Consider the following 22194-nt stretch of genomic DNA (forward strand, 5'->3'; position numbering starts at 1 on the left):
TCCTAGCTCTTACTCTACAGTTATGATAACACTCCCAGGTACAGATTGAAAGGTAGTAATTTCAATCAGTACATCCCTAAAAGCCTCTGTATATTGCGATTTTCTCAAGAAATGAATGAATTTAAAACTTTATTCCTGAGAGTTTGGACTAAAATTTTAAATGGTATAAACATTCATTTAATTTTAAGAAAATTCTCTTTCTAAATGACTCTAAGGGCCAGACTAGTAACACTGATAAACTTGTGTTTTGAAGGCTATCTGAAATATTCTCTAACTCATGTAAAACTGAAAACCCCATATTTACTGGGCAAAATAATTTTCCATGTGGCCAGGGGTGAGAGTGTAGAACTGATATACTGTGAAGAAAAATTCCATAATAAACTTATCAATAACATATGGTCTGAAATTTTTCATGAGAAATGTACACACATGTTACTGGAGTAATGGTTCAGAAGTCAAGAGCTACTTGCTACTCTTTTTAAGTTATATGTTTTGAGAAATTCATATATGACTCCCATATGCATTTCATTTTGTAGGAGGAATGAAAGGTACTTATAATCAAAAAAATAATCACCAGGTAAAACTAGAAATGTTAAACAAAAAGTGATATGTTTTCAAAGGAAGATATGTATTACCTGTTCCTGAATAAACATTTTGTGAACTGGGGTCTCTGTGCTATGTTTATGGCTAGAGCACAACAGCTACCCTAGACTTTTCTCTTGACCTGTTTACCTCAGACAATCTGCAGTGCTATCCTTCCACAGACTCTAACCGTGCCATTATTTTAACCTTGAACCTGCTTCCTTAGTCAATGTATAAAATCAATCCTAATAGAAGATGTCACTTGTAGTTTACAAGAATTTTGATATAATTATGTCTTAAGCTTTGTTGTGCACATTGGCTTTATTATCATCAGGAAATATTTTTCTAAATTGTGTTTTCCTTACATGGGCTTCAAATAAGTTACCTCACGTCAGAATCTTGTTGTTTGAACCAACACTGATGAAGAAGTCATATTGAAATAAATTGTCTACTTATTTCACATAGCTCAATAATGTTGGTGTTGGTAGTAGTAGAGGCTCCCAAAACTGATTCCCAGTGTGAGGGAGTTGACCCTCAGAGGTGGATAAGAAATTTTTGCTTACATCCAGGCTGGAGGTGGGAGACTGTTTTTCTCACCTGAGGTTTCGAAGAAAAAAAAATGAGGATAAAATAAACAAGGCTTCTTCCAAGTCCTTTGAGACAAACATTTTTAAATATTTTGGAAAATTTGTTAAGATGCAGAAGAGCAAAATAATCAAAGCAAGAATTCTGCAGCTTTGTACAAGTGACTGTAAAATTCAATCCTTCGATTCTTAAACAAGGGACCATAGTTGTTGATAATTGGAAGCACAATGGAACTAATGTGGAGAGAATCCATGAAAGGTGAGATTGAATCTCTGTAAATTATTTTGCAAGCTGGAGTACAGTAATTTTTGCTTTGACCCTCACAGGAGATTGATCTACAGGTATGATTAGCTCCATATCATTAGCTATTACTTTCAATACTTTGTTTAATATTTCTTCCTGTATATCTTCCAGACTGTAGAGACTGCTTAGTCATTGAAATGATCTGGGGTTGGGGGTTTAGCTCAGTGGTAGACGGTTCGCCTAGCAAGCGCAAGGCCTTAGGTTTGGTCCCCAGCTCCAAAAAAAAAAAAAAAGAAAAGAAAAAAAAGAAATAATCTAGTTTTTGATGGTTATGGGAAGTTTATTCTTTTTTAATATGAGATAATTTTTATGTAATATGCCCAATGGTGATTATGGCAAAAAAAAATAAGTACTAATTCCCTGTCTTCCAAAAGCTAGATCAAAAGTCTGTCATCTTGTCTAAAATATATTTCCACTTACTTCAAACATTTTGTACATCCTTTTCTGGATGGTGATAATAAGATTAACCTAAATATGTTTACGTACTTGGTAATTTATGGAGAGACACTCTATAGGGAGTGTCTTAAGAAGTGAGTCCCTATGCTGAATCTTAGCAGATGATAAATGAGAAAGTATTTCCTGCACTGCTGAAGGAGAATGTCACTTCTGTTTTCAGAATCTGTGCAGCTCACTAAGTTCACTTATTTTAGCTAAGGCACTCTCACAGCCACTGTTGTAAAAAGATTGAATCTCACAAAAACTCACAGGAGCTGAGCAGTTGCCAGTTTGCCACTCCATTGATTTTGTGCTGCCTTAGGCTGTTAGGGTCAGTAAGGGAAATTCTGTTTTGTTTTGTTTTTCTTTGTTTTTAAATGAATATTTTTCATTTACATTTCAAATGTTATTCCCTTCCAGGCTTCCTGTCCATAAGCTCCTATCCCCTAACCCTCCCCTCTTTCTATAAGGGTGTTCCTCTCCCCATCCACATCCCCTTATGCCCCACCACCACACCCTGACATTCCCTTACACTGTGGGTACAACCTTGGCAGGACCAAAGGCTGATTATTCCACTGGTGCCCAACAAGGCCATGCTCTGCTAAATATGCAATAGGAGCCTTGGGTCAGTCCATGTATAATCACTGGGTTGTAGTTTAGTCCCTGGAAGCTCTGGTTGGTTGACATTATAGAAGAAATCTATATCCAGTTCCTGTTAGCATGCATTTCTTAGTTCATCAATCTTAAGTAGTTTTGATGGATATATATATGAGATATATATATATATTAATATATATATATCATATATACATTCAACCAAAAGATGCTTGGATATATATCACATCACATGTGGGGCAGTCTCTGAATGGCCGTTCCTCAGTCTCTGCTGCAAACTTTGCCTCCATATCCTTTCCTAAGAATAGCTTTGTTGCCCCTTTTAAGAAGGAGTTAAGCATCTGCATTTTGGTCATCCTTCTTCTTGAGCTTCATGTGGTCTGTGGATTTCATCTTGGGTAATTCGAGCTTTTGGGCTAATATCCACTTATCAATGACTACATACCATGAGTGATTTTCTGTGACTGAATTATCCCACTCAGGGTGATATTTTCTACTTCAATCCATTTTCCTATGAATTTTATGAAGGAATTGTTTTAGATAGCTGAGTAGTACTCCATTGTGGAGATGTACCACATTCTCTGTATCCATTCTTCTGTTGAAGTGAATCTGGGTTCTTTCCACCTTCTGGCTATTATAAATAAGATTGCTCTGAACATTGTGTGGTATGTGTCCTTGTTGTATGCTGAAGCATCTTTTGGTTGTATGTCCAGGTGAGGTATAGCTGGGTCCTCAGGTTGTGCACTGTCCAATTTTCAGAGGAGTCTCCAGACTGATTTCAGAGTGCTTGTACCATTTCGCAATCCCACAAACAATGGAGGACTGTTCCTCTTTCTCCACATACTGGACAGTGTCTGTTGTCCCCTGAATTTTTTATCTTAGCCATTCTGATTGGTGTGAGGTGGAATTTCAGGGTTGTTTTGATTAGCATTTCCCTGAGGACCAAGGATATTGAGCATACCTTTAGGTGCGTCACAATCATTCGATATTCCTCAGCTGAGAATTCTTTGATTAGCTCTGGACCCTGTTTCTTTCCATCTTTATTAAATTAGGTATTCTTATTTACATTTCAAATGTTATTCCCTTTCCCAATTTCCACGCCAGCATCCCCCTAACCCATCCACCTCCCATTGTATATGGATGTTCCCCTCCCAATCCTGCACCATTACTGCACTTTCCCCATGAATTCTGTTCACTGGGGGTCCAGCCTTGGCAGGACCAGGGGCTTTCCCTTTCACTGGTGCCCTTACTAGGCTATTTATTGCTACCTATGCAGTTGGAGTCCAGGGTCAGTTTATGTATAGTCTTTGGGTAGTGGCTTAGTCCCTGAAAGCTCTAGTTGCTTGGCATTGTTGTTCCTATTGAGTCTCAAGCCCCTTAAGCTCTTTCAGTCCTTTCTCTGATGACTTCAATGGAGGTCCGGTTCCCAGTTCAGTGATTTGCTGCCAGCATTTGCCTATGTATTTGCCATATTCTGGTTTTGCCTCTTAGGAGAGATCTACATCTGGTTCCTGTCACCCTGCACTTCTTTATTTCATCTATCTTATCCAGTTTGGTAGATGTATATGTATGGGTCACACGTGGGGCTGGCTCTGAATGGGCAGAACTTCAGCTTCTGTTCTAAACTTTGCCTCCCTATCTCCTCCCAAGGGTATTCTTGTTACCCTAATAAAGAAAGAGTGAAGCATCTGCATTTTGGTCATCCTTCTTGAATTTCTTGTGTTCTGTGTATCTACAGTAATTCGAACATTTGGACTAATATTCACTTGGCAATGAATACCAATACGCATACCATGTGTGTTTGCTGTGATTGGGTTATCTCACTAAGGATGATATTTTCCAGTTCCATCCATTTGGCTATGAATTTGAAAAAGTCATGGTTTTGGTAGCTGAGTAATATTCCATTGTGTAGATGTACCACATTTTTTCTGTATCCACTCTTCTGTTGAAGGACATCTGGCTTCTTTACAGCTTCTGGCTATTATAAATAAGGATGCTATGAACATATGAATTTGTTACATGTTGGAGCATCTTTTGGGTATATATCCAAGAGAGGTATAGCTGGGTCCTCAGTTAGTGCAATGTCTAATTTTATGAGGATCCTCCAGACTGATTTCCACAAAGGTTGTACTCACCTACAATTCCGGCAAAAATGGAGGAGTGCTCCTCTTTCTCCACATCCTTGCCAGAATTTGCTGTCACATGAGTTTTTGATCTTAGCCATTCTGACTGGTGTGAGGTGGAATCTCAGGGTTGTTTTGATTTGTATTTCCCTTATGACTAAAGAGGTTGAACACTTCTTTAGATGTTTCTAAGCCATTCAGCATTCCTCAGCTGTGAATTCTTTGTTTAGCTCTGAACCCCATTTTTAATAGGGTTATTTGTCTCCTGCGGTCTAACTTCTTGAGTCCTTTGTATATTTTAGATATAAGCCCTCTATCAGTTGTAGTTTTAGTAAAGATCTTTTCACAATCTGTTGGTTGCCATTTTATCCTAAGAACATTGTCCTTTGCCTTACAGAAGCTTTGTAGTTTTATGAGATCCAATTTGTTGATTCTTCATCTTAGAACAAAAGCCATTGGTGTTTTGTTCAGGAAATTTTCTCCAGTGCCCATGTGTTCGAGATGCTTCCCCAATTTTTCTTCTATTAGTTTGAATGTATCTGGTTTGATGTGGAGGTCCTTGATCCACTCAGACTTAAGCTTTGTACAGGGTGATAAGCATGGATCAATCTGCATTCTTCTACATACTGACCTCCAGTAGAACCAGCACCATTTGCTGAAAATACTATCTTTTCCATTGGTTTGCTTTGGCACCTTTGTCAAAAATCAAGTGACCATAGGTGTGTGGGTTCATTTCTGGGTCTTCAATTCTATTCCACTGGTCTAGCTGCATGTCTCTGTACCAATACCACACAGTATTTTTTTTAATCACTATTGCTCTGTAATACTGCTTGAGTTCAGGGATAGGGATTCCCCTGGAAGTCGTTTCATTGTTGAGGAGAGTTTTAGGTATCCTGCGTTTTTTCTTACACCAGATGAATTTGCAATTATTTCTGTCTAACTCTATGAAGAATTGGATTGGAATTTTGATGGGGATCGCATTGAATCTGTAGATCACTTTTAGTAAAATGGCCATTTTTACTATATTATTCCTGCCAATCCATGAGCATGGGAGATCTTTCCATCTTTTGAGATCTTCAATTTCTTTCTTCAGAGGCTTGAATTGCTTATCATAACTTGCTTGGTTAAAGTCACACCAAGGTATTTTATATCATATGGAACTATTATGAAGGGTGAGTTTCCCTAATTTCTTTCTCGGCTTCATTCTCTTTTGTGTAGAGGAAGGCTAATGATTTCTTTGAGTTAATTTTATACTCAACCACTTTGCTGAAATTGTTTATCAGCTTTAGTAGTTCTCTGCTGGAACTTTTGGGATCACTTAAATATACTATCATATCATCTGCAAATAGTGATATTTTGACTTCTTCCATTCTAACCTGTATCCCATTGATCTCCTTTTTTGTCTGATTGCTCTGTCCAGAACGTCAAGAACTATACTGAATAAGTAGGGAGAGAGTGGTAGTCTTGTCTACTCCCTGATTTTAGTGGGATTGCTTCAAGTTTCTCTATATTTAGTTTAATGTTAGGTACTGGTTTGCTATACATGGCTTTTACTATGTTTAGGGATGGGCCTTGAATTCCTATTCTTTCCAGGACTTTTATCATGCAGGGGTGTTGAATTTTCTCAAATGCTTTCTCAGCATCTAATGATATGATCATGTGGTTTTGTTCTTTCAGTTTGTTTATATAATGGATTACCTGTTTGGACCTGGGTTCTTTTTGGTTGAGAGAACTTTAATGACTGCTTCTATTTCATTAGGAGTTATGGGCTTGTGTAAATGGTTTATCTGTTCCTGATTTAACTTCAGTACCTGGTATCTGTCTAGGAAATTCTCCATTTCCTGCAGATTTTCAAGTTTTGTTGAATATAGGCATTTGTAATAGGATCTGATGATTTTTTTTTAATTTCTTCTAGCTCTGTTGTTATGTCTCCCTTTTCATTTCTGACTTTGTTAGTTTGGATGCACTCTGTCTCCTCTGGTTAGTCTGGCTAAGTGTTTATCTATCTTGTTGATTTTCTCTAAGAACCAGCTTTTGGTTCTGTTGATTCTTTGTACGGTCCTTTTTGTTTTGACTTGGTTGATTTCTGCTCTGAGTTTGATCATTTCCTGCCTTCTACTCCTCCTGGATGTATTTGCTTCTTTTTGTTCTAGAGCTTTTAGGTTTGCTGTCAAGATGCTGATCATGCTCTCTCCTGTTTCTTTCTGCAGGCACTGAGAGCTATGAGTTTTCCTCTTAGCACACCTTTCATTGTGTCCCATAAGTTTGGGTATGTTGTACATTCATTTTCATTAAATTCTAAGAAGTTTTTAATTTCCTTCTTTATTTCTTCCTTGACCAGGTTATCACTGAGTAAAGCATTGTTCAACTTCCATGTATATGTGGGCATTCTTCCCTTATTGTTATTGAAGACCAGTTTTAGCCCGTGGTGGTCTGAAAGGACGCATGGTATTATTTCTATCTTTCTCTATCTGTTGACGCCTGTTTTTTGACCAATTATATGCTCAATTTTGGAGAAAGTACAATGAGGTAGTGAGAAGAAGGTATATCCTTTTGCTTTAGGATAGAATGTTCTATAAATATCTGTTAAGTTCATTTGATTCATGTCTTCTCTTAGTCTCTCTGTGTCTCTGTTTAATTTCTGTTTCCATGGTCTGTCCATTGATGAGAGCGGGGTCTTGAAATCTCCTACTATTATTGTGTGAGGTGCAATGTGTGCTTTGAGCTTCAGTAACTTTTCTTTAATGTATGTAGGTGCCCTTGTATTTGGAGCAGATGTATTTAGGATTGAGAGTTCATCTTGGTGGACTTTTCATTTGATGAATATGAAGTGACCTTCCTTATCTCTTTTGATGACTTTTAGTTGAAAATCGATTTTATTCGATATTAAAATGGCTACTCCAGCTTGCTTCTTCAGATCATTTGCTTGGAAGTTTGTTTTCCAGCCTTTCACTTTGAAGTAGTGTCTGTCTTTGTTTCAGAGGTGTGTTTCCTGTAGGCAGCAGAATGCAGGGTCCTCGTTGCGTATCCGCAATTCTTAATCTGTCTTTTCATTTGGGAGTAGAGACCATTGATGTTGAAAGATATTAAGGAATAGTGATTATTGCTTCCGGTTATATTCAGATTTGGATGTGAGGTTATGTTTGTGTGCTTTTCTTCTCTTTGTTTTGTTGCCAAGATGATTAGTTTCTTGCTTTTTCTAGGCTATAGCTTGCCTCCTTATGTTGGGCGTTACCATTTATTACCCTTTGTAGTGCTGGATTTTTAGAAAGATATTGTGTAAATTTGGTTTTGTCATGGAATATCTTGGTTTCTCCATCTATGTTAATTGAGAATTTTGCAGGCTACAGTAACTTTGGCTGGCATTTGTGTTCTCTTAAGGTCTGTATGAAATCTGTCCAGGATCTTCTGGCTTTCATAGTCTGTTGTGAGAAGTCTGGTGTGATACTTATAGGTCTGCTTTATGTGTTACTTGTCCTTTTTCCCTTACTGCTTTTATATTCTTTCTTTATTTTGTGAATTTGGTGTTTTGACTATTATGTGATGGGAGGAGTTTCTTTTCTGGTCCAATATATTTGGAGTTCTGTAGGCTTCTTGTATGTTTATGGGCATCTCTTTCTTTCGGTTAGGGAGGTTTCTATGATTTTGCTGAAGATATTTACTGGTCCTTTGAGTTGAGAGTCTTTACTCTGTTCTATACCTACTATCCTTAGGCTTGATCTTCTTATTGTGTCCTGGATTTCCTGTATGTTTTGGGCCAGTAGATTTTTTCTGTTTTACATTTTCTTTGACAGTTGTGATGATTATTTCTATGGAATCTTCTGCTCTTGAGATTCTCTCTTCTATCTCTTGTACTCTGACTGTTATGCTGGTATCTAGGCTCCTTGTCTCTTCCTTTGGTTTACTATATCCAGGGTTGTCTCCCTTTGTGCTTTCTTTATTGTTTCTATTTCCATTTTCAATTCCTTCACCTGTTTGATTTTGTTTTCCTGTAATTCTTTCAGGGATTTTTCTATTTCCTCTCAGTGGTCTTCTACTTATTTACTTGTGTTTTCCTGCATTTCTCCAAGGGAGTTCTTCGTGTCTTTCTTTAAATCCTCCATTATCATGATCAAATGTGATTTTAAAACTAGATCTTGCTTTTCTGGTGTGTTTGGATATTCAGTGCTTGTTTGGTGGGAGAATTGGGCTCCAGTGATGCCATGTAATCTTGGTTTCTGTTGCTTGGGTTCCTGATCTTGCCTCTAGCCATCAGGTTGTCTCTAGTGTAACCTTGTACTGCTATTTCTGGCAGTGGCTTGACTGTCCTATAGGCCTGTGTGTCAGGAGTGCTGTAGACCTGTTTTACTGTTTTCTTTCAGCCACTTATGGGAATAGAGTGTTCTGCTTTCAGGCATGTAGTTGTTCCTTTCTACTAGCTGTTCCTTTGGGCGTGTGTCCTAAGTACACCAGGCAGGTCACTTGGAGCAGAATATTGGTCTTACCTCTGGTATCAGGCCCGAAGTGGCTTCTTGGGGCTTGGTTTCAGCTCCCTGTGTGGGCAGCAACCAGAAGGACCTACCCCTACTTCTGTGGCATCCTTGTACTCAGGGGTCCAAGATGGCACTAGGCATTTTTCTCTAGAGTTAGTAATGTGGGCAGAGAGTAGTCTCCTTTGGTTTTGCAGGCATGTCTACCCCGCTGAAGGTCAAGCTCTCCCTCCCACTTGATTTGGGTACAGGGAGCTGTCTGACCAGGTCCCTTTAGATCTGGGCGCAGTCTGGACTGCAGGGTTCCTGCAGCTTGAGTGCCCCTTTCTTCCTGTTCCCAGAAGCCCTATACAGTTTCCTCTTTGGCCAGGGATATGGGCAAAGGTGGGCAGAAGTGCTGGTCTCTCCTGCCCTGCAGTCTCAGGGTGCCCACACATCTGGGCGATGAACTCTCCCTCCCATGGGGTTCGGGAGCAGGGAGCTGTGGTGAACCCTCTTCTTAATAGTGTGATTTGGCTGTCCGGAATCTAACTTCTTGAGTTCTTGGTATATTTTGGATACTAGCCCTCTATCAGTTATAGGATTGGTGAATATCTTTTCCCAATCTGTTGCTTGCTGTTTTGTCCTAATGACGGTGTCCTCTGCCTTACAGAAGCTTTGCACTTCTTTGAGGTCCCATTTGTCTGTTCTTGAACATAGAGCATGAGCCACTTTTGTGGTTTTTTGGGAAATTTTCCCCAGGGCCCATATGTTCGAAACGCTTCCACACTACTTCTATTAGTTTGAGTGTATCTGGTTTGTTGTGGAGGTCTGTGTGTTGTGGAGGTCCGTGATCCACTTGGACTCAAGCTTTGGACAGGGTGATAAGAATGGATCAATTTGCATTTTTCTACATGCTGACCTCCAGGTAAATCAGCACCATTTGTTGAAAAAGTTATCTGTTTTTCATTGGATGGTTTTAGCTCCTTTGTCAAAGATCAAATGACTACAAACGTGTGCATTCATTTCTGGGTCTTTGATTGTATTCTACTGATCTACTTCCCTGACTATATACCAATACCATGCAGTTTTTTAATCACTATTGTTCTTTAATAATGCTTGAGGTCAGGGATGATGATTCCCTCAGAAGTTCTTGAATTGTTGAGTATAGTTTTTACTATCCTGGGTTCTTTATTATTCCAAATGAATTTGCAACCTGCTTTTCTCTATCTCTATGAAGAATTGAGTTGGAATTTTGATAGGAATTGCATTGAAACTGTAGATTGCTTTTGTCAAAATGACCACTTTTACTATATCAATCCTGCCATGCCATTTGCATGGGAGGTCTTTCCATCTTCTGAGATCTTCAATTTCTTTCTTCAGATACATGAAACTCTTGTCATACAGATCTTTCACTTGCTTGGTTAGAGTCACACCAAAGTATTATATGTCATTTGGGACTATTGTGAAGGGTGTGATTTCCCTAATTTCTTTCTCAGCCTGTTTATCCTGTGAGTAGAGGAAGGCTCCTGATTTGTTTGAGTTAAATAGTTAAATTTATACCCAGCCACTTTGCTGAAGTTGTTTATCATGTTTATTAGTTCTCTGATGGAACTTTTAGGGTCACTTAAATATACAATCATATCATCTGCAAAGACTTTTATTTTGACTTCTTCATTTCTGTTTTTTTCCATTTGACCTACTTTTTGACTAATTTCTCTGTCTAGAACTTGGAGTACTATATTGAATTATGAGATTGTTCACATGTTTGATCCTGATTTAACTTTGGTACATGGTATTTGTTTAGAAAAGTATCCATTTCATCCAGATTTTTCAGTTTTTTTGAATATAGGCTTCCCCAATGTATCTGATGATATTTTTCAATTTCCTCAGATTCTATTTTTATGTGTCCCTTTTCATTTCTGATATTGTTAATTTGGATACACTCTCAGGGACCTCTGGTTAGTCTGGCTAAGGGTGTATCTATCTAGTTGATATTCTCAAAGAACTAACTCCTGATTTTGATATTTGTGTAATCCTTTTTGTTTCTACTTGGTTGATTTCAGCCCTGAGTTTCGTTATTTCCAGCCTTCTACTCCTCTTGGGTGTGTTTGCTTCATTTTGTTGTAAAGGTTTTACGTGTGCTGTTAAGCTGCTAATGTGTGTTCTCTTCTGGTTTTTTACAGGCACTCAGAGCCCTAAGGTTTCCTATTTTTACTGCTTTCATTGTGTCCCATAAGTTTGGCTATGTTGTGCCTTCATTTTCATTAAATTCTATGAAGTCTTTAAATTCTTTCCTTATTTCTTCCTTAACTAAGTTTTCATTGAGTAGAGCATTGTTCAGACTCCATGTGTCTGTGGGCTTTCTGTTATTATTGTTGCTATTGAAGACCAGCCTTATTTTGTGGTGATCTGATAGGATGCATGGGATTATTTCAATCTCCTTGTATCTGGTGAGGCCTGTGTTGTGACCGAATGTATTGTCAATTTCTGAGAATGAACCATGAGTTGCTGAGACGAATGTATAGTCTTTTGTTTTAGTATAAAATGATCTATAAATACCTGTTAAATCCATATGGTTCATACCTTCTGTTTGTTTTTCTGTGTCTCTATTTTATTTCTGTTTCTATGATCTGTCCGTTGTTGAGAGTGGGTTGTCGAAATCTCCTATTATTGTGTGAGGTGCAATACGTGTTTTGAGCTTTAGTCAGATTTCTTCTATGTATGTAGGTGCCCTTGTATTTAGAGCATAGATATTTAGGATTGAGAGTTCATCTTGGTGGATTTTTCCTTTGATGAATATTAGTTGTCCTTTATTTTTTTGCTAACTTTCAGTTGAAAGTAGATTTTATTTGATATTAGAATGGCTACTTCAGCTTGTTTCTTTGAACCATTTGCTTGGAAATTTGTTTTCCAGCATTTTACTCTGAGGTAGTGCCTTTCTTTGTCTATACTTTGTTTCCTGTATGCAGAAAAATGCTCAGTCTTCTTTATGTATCCAGTCTGTTAGTCTAGGTCTTTTTACTGGGGGAAATTAGTCCATTGATGTTGAGAGATAGTAAGGAATAGTGATTGTTGTTTCCTGGTATTTTGTTGTTAGAGGTAGAATTATGTTTGTGGGTATCTCTTCTTTTGGTTTTGTTGCAAGGAAATTACTTTCTTGCTTTTCCTAGGGTGTAGTTTCCTTCCTTGTGTAGGGGTTTTCCATCTATTATCTTTTGTTGGGCTGGATTTATGGAAAGATATTGTGCAAATTTGGTTTTGTCATGGAATATCTTGGTTTATGCATCTATGGTAATTGAGAGTTTTGCTGGATATAGTAGCCTGGGCTGGCAATTGTGTTCTTTTAGGGTCTGTATGACCTGTTCTCAGCATCTTCTGGCTTTCATACTCTCTGGTGAGAAGTCTGGTGTAATTGTTATAGGTTTGTCTTTATATGTTACTTGACTTTTTCCCTTACTGCTTTTAATATTCTTTCTTTGCTTTGAGCATTTGGTGTTTTGACTATTATGTGACGGGAGGATTTCTTTTCTGGTCCAATCTATTTGGAGTTCTGCTTCTTGTATGTTTATGGGCCTCTCTTTCTTTAGGTTAGGGAAGTTTTTTTCTATAATTTTGTTGAAGATATTTGCTGACCCTTTATTTTTGTAGTTCTTCCTCTCTTCTATACCTATTACCCTTAGGTTTGATCTTCTCATTGTGTCCTGGATTACCTGGATATTTTGAGTGAGGAGCTTTTTGCATTTTACACTATCTTTGATGGTTGTGTTGATATTTTCTATGGTATCTTCTTCCCCTGAAAATCTCTCTTCTATCTCTTGTATTCTGTTGGGGATACTTGTGTCTATGACTCCTGATCATTTCCCTAGGTTTGCTATCTGCAGGGTTGTTTCCCTTTGTGCTTTCTTTTTTGTTTCTATTTCCATTTTTCAATGCTGGACAGTTTTGTTCAATTCCTTCACTTGTTTGTTTGTGTTTTCCTGTAATTTAAAGGATTTTTGTGTTTCCTCTTTAAGGGCTTCTACTTGTTTCTTTGTTGTCCTGTATTTATTAAGGGAGTTATTTATGTCCTTCTTAAAATACTCCATCATCATCCTAGATTGTGATTTTAAATCTAAATCTTGCTTTTCCAGTGTGTTTGGATATCCAGCATTTGCTTTGGTGGGAGAACTGGGCTCTGATGATGCTGCCAAGTAGTCTTGGTTTCTGTTGCTTAGGTTCCTGTGCTTGCCTCTTATCATCAGGTTGCCTCTGGTGTTAGCTTGTCTTGGTGTCTCTGACAGTGGTGTAACCATCCTGTAGGCATGTGTGTCAGCACACCTGCTGACCTGTTTTCCTGTTTCTCTCAGCTGGTTCTTCTCTCAGGTGTGTAGGCACTCCTTGAGACTATATTTCAGCTCTTGGTGCAGGCAGAAATTGGAAGGGTCCTGCCCCTGGCTGCTCCTAGGTCCCTGTGCCCAGGGAGCACAGAGGGCAGTATGTGCTTTCCTCTTGTGTTGTGAATATGGGCAGAGAGTGTTCTCTCCAAGTTCTCAGGACTGTCCACACTTCTGTGGCTCCAGCTCTCTCCCCCATGGGATTTGGGTGCTGTAAATGAAATTCTTTTTGGTGTGATAGTCTTAGAACTTCAACCAAGATATCCTAGTCACCAAAACATTCTGATGTTATATTTTTGTTATGAGATGATTAGGAGTGGATAATGATGCCCATCTTGTCAGTTGGCTGCCCTTCAGATACAGTCTCAAATTCTAACTTTTGTTAATTATCTCTCTCTCTCTCTCTCTCTCTGTGTTCTAGGATATTTACCTAGAGGTGAAGCATGTGAATGTATATTATACAACATACTAAGAGTCTCACAGCTCCTGTTTTTCATAGTCTGCTCTGCAATAATCCTTCTTATGTATCTGAAATTACAGAACGAAGGTAAATAGAGTTAATAGTAGTAGCAAAATCTTAGTTCTGTTTTCAAGATTAATATCTCTGTATGATTTTTATTTATCTGGAACTTTCATCACTGCCATGAGGATCTGTGGTTTGGTGTAATCTTTGCTGTGGGAGGCAACAACTAAACATCTCAGTGTTTTCAAATGTGTTCAAGACAAGTTGCTTCTGCTTCTGCTTCTACTCCTGCCAGAAGAAAAATATAGCTTCACAAAGTTTTATTGATTCAAGTCACATTTACTTTCATTATTTTTTTCATTTATCTGTTAATATACATATATGACCACTGATCAAAAATTATCAGTTTTAATTTGGAGTCCATTCTGAAAAATGTGAAATATAAAAAAACTATTTAATTATAATGATATTTATTTATATGCAACTTCATGAGGAACTTTACACTTTTAATTTTTAAGGATCTATTAAATAGGAAAAATGATATATATTTGAAAATATAGTTTGTCATGAATATAAAAACTCTATGATTTTGATATTTGACATTTTATTCTTTAAAGGTTTATATGTGAATGCTTATACGGAACTGTTAGTGGCAAAGAGTGAATAGCAAGAGTGGAGATATATATATATATATATATATATATATATATATATATATGATAATTTGGGCATTTCAAAACACAACAGTGTTTGCTTACTCCTGATAATAGAAGATTTATCAGATTTAATAACTTTATAGGTGTAAGTAGCTGTCTTGGAAGGATAAGGTATGCACATATTGGTGCACAAATTCTTTATGAGAAACTGATTAAGGTATTGTTTTGTATATTACTAACAGTGGATAGGTCATGGTTCAAAACTATGTTGACTATTTTTCCTTTTTGTGCATGATTATTTTAGTTTTCTGTTGTTCTGCTTAATCTTTTTCCCTCCACTGTATCTTTGAAGTCATATTTATTAGAGTAACTATCACTATTTTTAATATTAGCCATTTTATGAACAGTGATACCACTGACCATCATATTCTCAGTTGTATATTTGAATCTCTAGAAATTTTCCACACTGATATTTATTTAAACCCTCTTTATAACCTATATTCTATGTTAGGGATTCATAAAATACAAAGCCACATTCCTTCCTCAGATAATATTATCTAGATAACTAAGTGTTGTTCACAATTCATAGATTAAAATGTTAAGGCTGGTGCCACGGTTTCAGATTTTATCAAGAGGTATTCTTTTATTTTTGACAACTTGTAGATAAGATGTCCTGGTGAAAACTTTTTTGGCTTAAACTGGATGTCAGTGTACACTGTGTAGCCTGATGCTCCTATGTTTTCCTAGATTTGTGAAGTTTTCATCGATTATTTTTTAAATAAGATTTTGCTTCCCACAATTTTTATTTTGTAAGACTTAGCTCCCTAAATATCTTTAGTACATTGTAATATTTCATTCTTTTCATGTTTTACTTTTCCTCCTCTGTCTCTATAATTCCAATGCATCTCCATTTGTTTAGCATTAGTAATGTTTACTCTCTTTGAACATGTTTCTTCTGTTGTAGATTCTTCCTGTTGCTTTTTGGTTTCCTTCATTATGACCTTCAGTTAAGGATTCCTCTTTGTCTGTACTACACTTTTCATTTTTTTTCATTTTTCTCAGCAATCATTTCCTTAATTATCAATGTTCTTTTTTAGTTCACTGGGCCAGCTTAAAAATTACTGTGTAGATATTGTCGGGATATTCATAGGTCTTCTTTTGCTTGAGATCTATTCTATTTGAATTCTATCTACTATAATTCATTATGGCCTTTTCATAGTACATCTTTTCTGATAAGCACAACAAATTACCTTAAATTTAGTATCTTAGATCAACAAATGTTTACTCTTACACTTCTGGGAATTAAAAGCCTGAAATTGACTGCACTAGACTAAATATATTGTTTTCTGAAGGCTCTAGGAAGAACCAATATACTTAGCTTGTATACTTTCTAATTATATAGAAAATATACAATTGTATTGTTAATCAGACATTTATTTATGCAATTCCCAGGTTTTTTTATAATGTTGAATTATTTTAGTTCCTTGCACCTATGGTTAAGTAGCCTCATTTTCTTGCTAGATGTCTACTGAGTTAAATTATATTGCATGCTTCTCATGAGACTTTGCAAAAAATGAGTCAAATGTCTTTCAGTATTAGATCATTGTGTGCCTTCTTCATCCTGACTGCCGCTAGTGAACATCCCCGTTATTAGCAGTTTTTATTATTATATTGGACCCTCCCAAATAACCCCAGAAATCCTTATTTATTTTAGGGTTTATCTCTTTAAACACACCAGAAGATTGCTGTTTTTCCATAACAAATTTACAGGAAGTATGTATGGATATTTTAGAGGATATTTTGCTTACTACAATATGCACCCAATATATTTCATTTAACTCAATCTGTTTATCTCCTTAAATTTTCTTCCATTTGTATTATCAAATTAAATTGACAATAGTGGGTAAAACCAAAAAAGACATAAATATGTATTTTTTATAGTTGTAAGAATTGGACGAATCAGTCTACTATAAGTAGCAAAGCAATATAACTATGTTTTCTATTCTTTTGATCTACTTTTTTCCTTTAATTATTTGTTTTTCTTTCTCTGTTTCTTTCTTTGTTTCTTTTTTGTTGTTTCTTCTCTTCTTTTTCCATAGAGAATTTCACTATATATCAGAGGTTGGACTCTGTACTCTTGCCTAAATATCCTGAATGCTGATTAAAGGTATTCCTCCACTCTGAAAAAAATGTAAGAGATAGTAAAATGATATTAAATGATAACATTTAACTTCTTTTTTTCTTGTACACAGCTTCATTAACTTTCTAATTTTTTAAATTTTCTTAGTTTCTTTTTCAGATCCCTTATTTTCTTTGTACAAGAGCTGGATGGTAAATATAGAAATGGTTCTGTCATTTCTGTTCTTAGTTTTCAGTTTTGGACCCATCAGAAAAGTATGGTTATCCATAAAATGTAAGTAAATAAGGAGAGCCAATACATTAAGCCTAACAAAGAGCACTTTGCTTTTCTTGAAGTTCCTCCTTTATAATTTATTATTAGCCAAGGTTAACTCAGTTTCTTAAGAGAATACAAGTTAATTATTAATTTCTGTTTTTTTATGTTATACTTTAGTATTTTAAGGTCAAGTTGTAGTTTTCTCTTACTTGAGTTTCTGCCTCAAATGTATAACCAAGAATGTGAAGATCATGTACTGGAAAGATGGCTCAGTGCTTAAGAGTACTGGTTTTACTTCCAAAGTACTGGATTGAATTCTCAGCATACATGTAGCATCTCAAATAGTCTCTCATGCCTGTTGCAGGGAATTGGGTGCCTTCTTCTGATCTCTATAACAACCAGGTGGTACATAGACAAATATGCAGTCAAATAATACAGATAGAAAATAATAAAATAAATTTGAAGACAACTTAAAAATAATAGTCTTCTTTCATCCTCATGTAAATAGTATGCAGAGTCCTGACTGTGTTGCTCAAATTTTCTTACACTATGCTTCAATGAATCAATCAATTTTTCTGTTGACATTTTTTGAATCTTCTAAAAATACCTAGGTTACTTCTTCAAACATATTTTGACACTATTTTCCTCATAGATTATTTGGTCCCATTGAAAATTCCCAAGATGTATTCTTTCTTGCACATTGTTTAACTTTTTCACTACATATGTGAAGAAACTTTGCTTTTTTCCATTCCTGTTCAGCAAATTAATTTAAGGTAATACATACTAAGTTAGAGATGGCACTGATGTTACCATCAACACATTGTTTCTGGTATAATGGGAGTCAGAGTCTTCAGATATACGATATTTTCCAACACTTCTTAGATACAGATGGCAATTCATAATTCTGTATTTAATTCCAGTAATTCTCTAACTAAAATATAAATGAGTATTGAATAGCTCTTGTATATCAAAAAATGTTAGGGAAAAAGTAAGAAATTGTGAAATTCTGAGAAGAAAGTTGTTTTGTGCTCATAATTATATCCATCCTAAATAGATTCTCATAAGAGTAAAAATAATCAATTTTAAAATACACCAATGCATAGCTGGAAAGATGGCTCAGCAGTTAAGAAGATTGACTGTTCTTCCAGAGGTCCTGAGTTCAATTCCCAACAACCACATAGTAGCTCACAACCATCTGTAATGAGATCTGATACCCCCTTCTGGTGTGTCTGAAAAGAGTGACAATATACTCACACACAATAAATAAATCTTTTTAAAAAATACACCAATACAACTAAGTCTATGAAATCATTTGAGAGATATTTTCCTTAAATGAGACTAAGGAAATAAAAATATCAATGTATAAAACTATACAAAGGTTAATCAATGGAAGGTTAATGTAAAAATTATATTGTGGTAAATTAGTGAGTACTTAATTGATAGAATGTAAACACATTCTTGGACCTCTGAATATTCATGTTATACCCCCCAGATTTATCCAACTGTAGATGAAAAATATTTTGAAGATATTGTTCTTGAATGCAACACCAACCTGGCTGTAGGAGGAACAGTAGTGGCTGCCTCAGCAAAAACCACTGGGGGCCGGACACCTACAAAGACATCTCCTGCAGGAGGGCCTAACTGAAGACTGCCTGAATGACTAAGGATTGCTAACAGAGACAATGTCATCTAATCAGGAACTGCCATTTAGAAGACATGCTATCTTGGGTCCAAAGGGGTATGGGTAGAGGGTATTAAAGGAGCTCGGAGCACTATTCAGATGAGCTTATTGTGTGTGGTGTTTCTCACCTGATCCAGAAGTGTAGGCTTTGATTCCATGCCACCTCACCTTCAATCCCCAAGGACAAGTAGAGTTGGACAGTAGGCAGTTCAGAACACAGGAAATATGTGGCACATATGGACTACTTCATCATCCTCATTTTGTCAATGCTTACAAACCTCCTTTCTTTGGGGCTCATTTTTGTCTGGTACTGCAAGGACTCTGCTCACGGTTCAACCTGATCTTCTCTTCTTTATCGACATTTTATTTTATTTTTTGCAACCTACTTTTAATAAGAGCTCAACCTCTCCTCTAACCCACACCCAGCAGAGGTATTAGAAGAGAAACGTTATTAGGATATGGTGGAAGTGGACCTGTTCAGCAATAGTCCTTTGGAAGTAAGCTCTCTTCATGGGCAGCAGTTCAGTCCTGCACCAAATATAACTTATCAGCTGCAAACAAGTCCCCTAGACAGGCAGACAATAGGTATAAACCATCAGCTATGGACCAATCCTTTCGGTAAGCAGACACTAGGCAACTGTAGCTCAATCCTGATGAAACCAATTTGCTTGAGGTGAGGCTATGTAAATGTCAAACTGCTGCAGGAACCTCACGAGCAGTATTTGGGCCAGTTTCTCTCAGTTTCAGAGTTATCACAAGTTGACCTCAACAATGCTATGTAAGGCAAACCTATATATGTGTGTCTTTAGCAAAAGAATAACAAGGCAGAATAAACCAAGTCAATGCTCTGTGCTCGTCTCCCACTGTCTGTGGGGTCATATTTATACTCCTTCATCAAGGGTTCTTTCACATGTTTGCTGTATCCAAACATCCTTCTACCTGTGTCTGCTTCAGCGAAATAGTTTTTCACATGTTTGCTTTAGCAAGACATTCTATGTGCCTCAGGAAAATGTCATTTGGCAGAACTAATGCTCCAAAGAACCACTTCACTCATCCTCAAAGTGCTGCTGTTGTGCCCCCTCTGATTGCTTCTTTGATAAGTTGGCCCCTTAGCGTTTTATGTTGTGAGTCCCATGAAGGTAAGTGTGCAGACCTTATTTCTGTATTTGTCTTTTTTATCTGTTCATTCAGGTGACCTCAGAACTTTCACTTTTGGTTTTGCTATGAGGGTGAGTATGTGGTGACGATCTTTTCTTTCTTCGTCTTTGTCTGCTCATACTGGCAAATAACATACTTTCATTTTGGTCTTGGTTTGAGGGTGAACATGAAGACATCTTTTCTGTCTTCTTTGTCTTTGTCAGCTCATCACTACTAGCTATTCACATTCTGAGGTGGTGGTACTGAGTATCATATCCTGAATGCCTTTTCCATCTTGGGATCTCCTTACAGGCATAGACCCTTTGAGCGATGCCTGAAGGAGTTCCCTGCTTAGACTTTTGTCACCTCATCTGTCATATCTGTCATATCTTTTCATCATTGGTTTTCTATGTGCTAATTGCTATGGGTTCCCTCCTCTCCACCATCAAGGAACCCCAGATTAGAGCATTGAAAACCCTTCAGGTTATACATGGTCTTATAGTTAAGACTCATGACCTCGACCAATTTTGAGAGACGGGCATGATTTTGGTCCCCTGGATATCCACGGAGATCATGTGAGACCCTGTCCTCTGGATGTGTGTTTTCTTCCTTGCTTGCAAGCACAAAGTACCTTCTGGGATTAACACTCCCATTCTCTTTGTCCCCAGGCTACGTGCAGTCATAGCAAGCCTTTAGAATTCTTCCCCAGAGGAAGTGACAGCTAGCTACCCATAACAAACACTGCCAATATCAGGCTAATATTCACCTTTCCATTACTGATCCCATCCCACTTTCTCAGAATGAACATGGTGAGCTCAGAAGTGATGAAGACAGTACCTCTTCTCTGACCCTTTGGCCAACAGACTCCAAGCCATCTTCTAGCCCTGCTGTCCCAGGACCCTCACTCACTAGCCCTGTTGCCCCATTGGTGGTACTCTCATCTTACTTGTAACATGATCTAGGAAGAATTGCTTTCTTGCATTCACTCCTGCTGTGGTAGCTCCTGCAATGCCCATCTCTCATGCTGGACTGCCTCTCTCCCAGGAGCCTCTATCTCCCCTGTTTTCCCTGTCGATCTTGGCCCTGATATAGTGACTAGGTGCTGGATTCCCTCTCCCCTGGCACACTTGGCACTACTCAGAAAAGCTGCCAATGATTGTGGTCCAGATTTCCCTTATTTTAAACAAATACTGAAGCAATGGGCCATGTACGTCCACACCTATTATGATTGATAAAATCTCCTTAAGGTGGTGCTCAACCCTGCTGTGTTTCTTAATTGGGAAACTTGGCTGAGAATAAGACTAGGATTGACTTGGAATATATAACCTTAGCGTTTCTTTTGTTGTGCTTATTGACCACAGAACATACCTTAACTCTGTGACACAGGCCACTATTGGCTGCTTGCTTACTTTAACCAGGTTGCTGATCTTGCCTTTAAGTGCTTAAGGCCTGCACCCCTAGATGCAAGATTGCTTTCACAATCTTGTCCAACAGTCTGTGGAGTCCTTCCTGAACTTCCTGTTTCATGTAACTGAAGCAGTAGAAAGGCAGGTCCATGCTAGCCCAGCCAGAGACATCTTCATCAAGTAGCTTGTATGGGAGGGTCTTAACACCCCCACTCACAATGCTGTGGCAGCCATAAAGAATGATGATATACATAAATAGTTTGTTGCCACTCATGATTTGGACCCTGATGTGGGCCCCATTGCCGCCCTGACCTCCTTTATTGACACTTGGGTCATGGAACAAATATCTCCTCCTGTAGGGCCCCCTGATCACACCTGTTGGTGCTTTGGCAAGCCCGGTCACCACAGATAGGAGTGCCCCTCAGCTAAACTCAAGACCAGATGTCCTCCTTGTAACAAAGGTTTCCATTTGGCTAAGGATTTGTCATTCTCAAAATCAGAGAGACAGTTTAAATTCTGAAAGAGACACCCCTGAGTTCCCCTTCCCCCAGTAAGAGGAAGCACTCTTGGCCAGGAGTCCTTTGGACCTTGTCTATGTTTCCTAACTCTCTGATTAGGACTGTATATTTACATGGTATATTAATGTATATTAATGGGTTGGTTGACACAGGGGCAGATGTCACTATAATGACAAAAAATAAATCATGGAGATTCCAGTCTGGTTCCTCCATTACAGGAGTTGGAGGTCAACGGGCCATAAAAATTGACTACTTAACCTGTCCATTGACAAGACTTGGAATTCAATCAGGGATCTTTTGTAGCTGTTGTGGCTGATGTTTCCCACATCCTTTGGGGAACAGATGTTCGAGAAGACATGGGTGCCATCCTTATTATGAATGATTGAGCCTTATTTGATGATATTATGCAACATTACCAACTAGACCACACAGGTAACATTCAGGGATCACTCCCAATTCTAATAGTCACTG

The sequence above is a fragment of the Rattus norvegicus genome, chromosome 5 (genome assembly GCF_036323735.1).
Source record: "Rattus norvegicus strain BN/NHsdMcwi chromosome 5, GRCr8, whole genome shotgun sequence".
Lineage (NCBI taxonomy): Eukaryota > Metazoa > Chordata > Mammalia > Rodentia > Muridae > Rattus > Rattus norvegicus.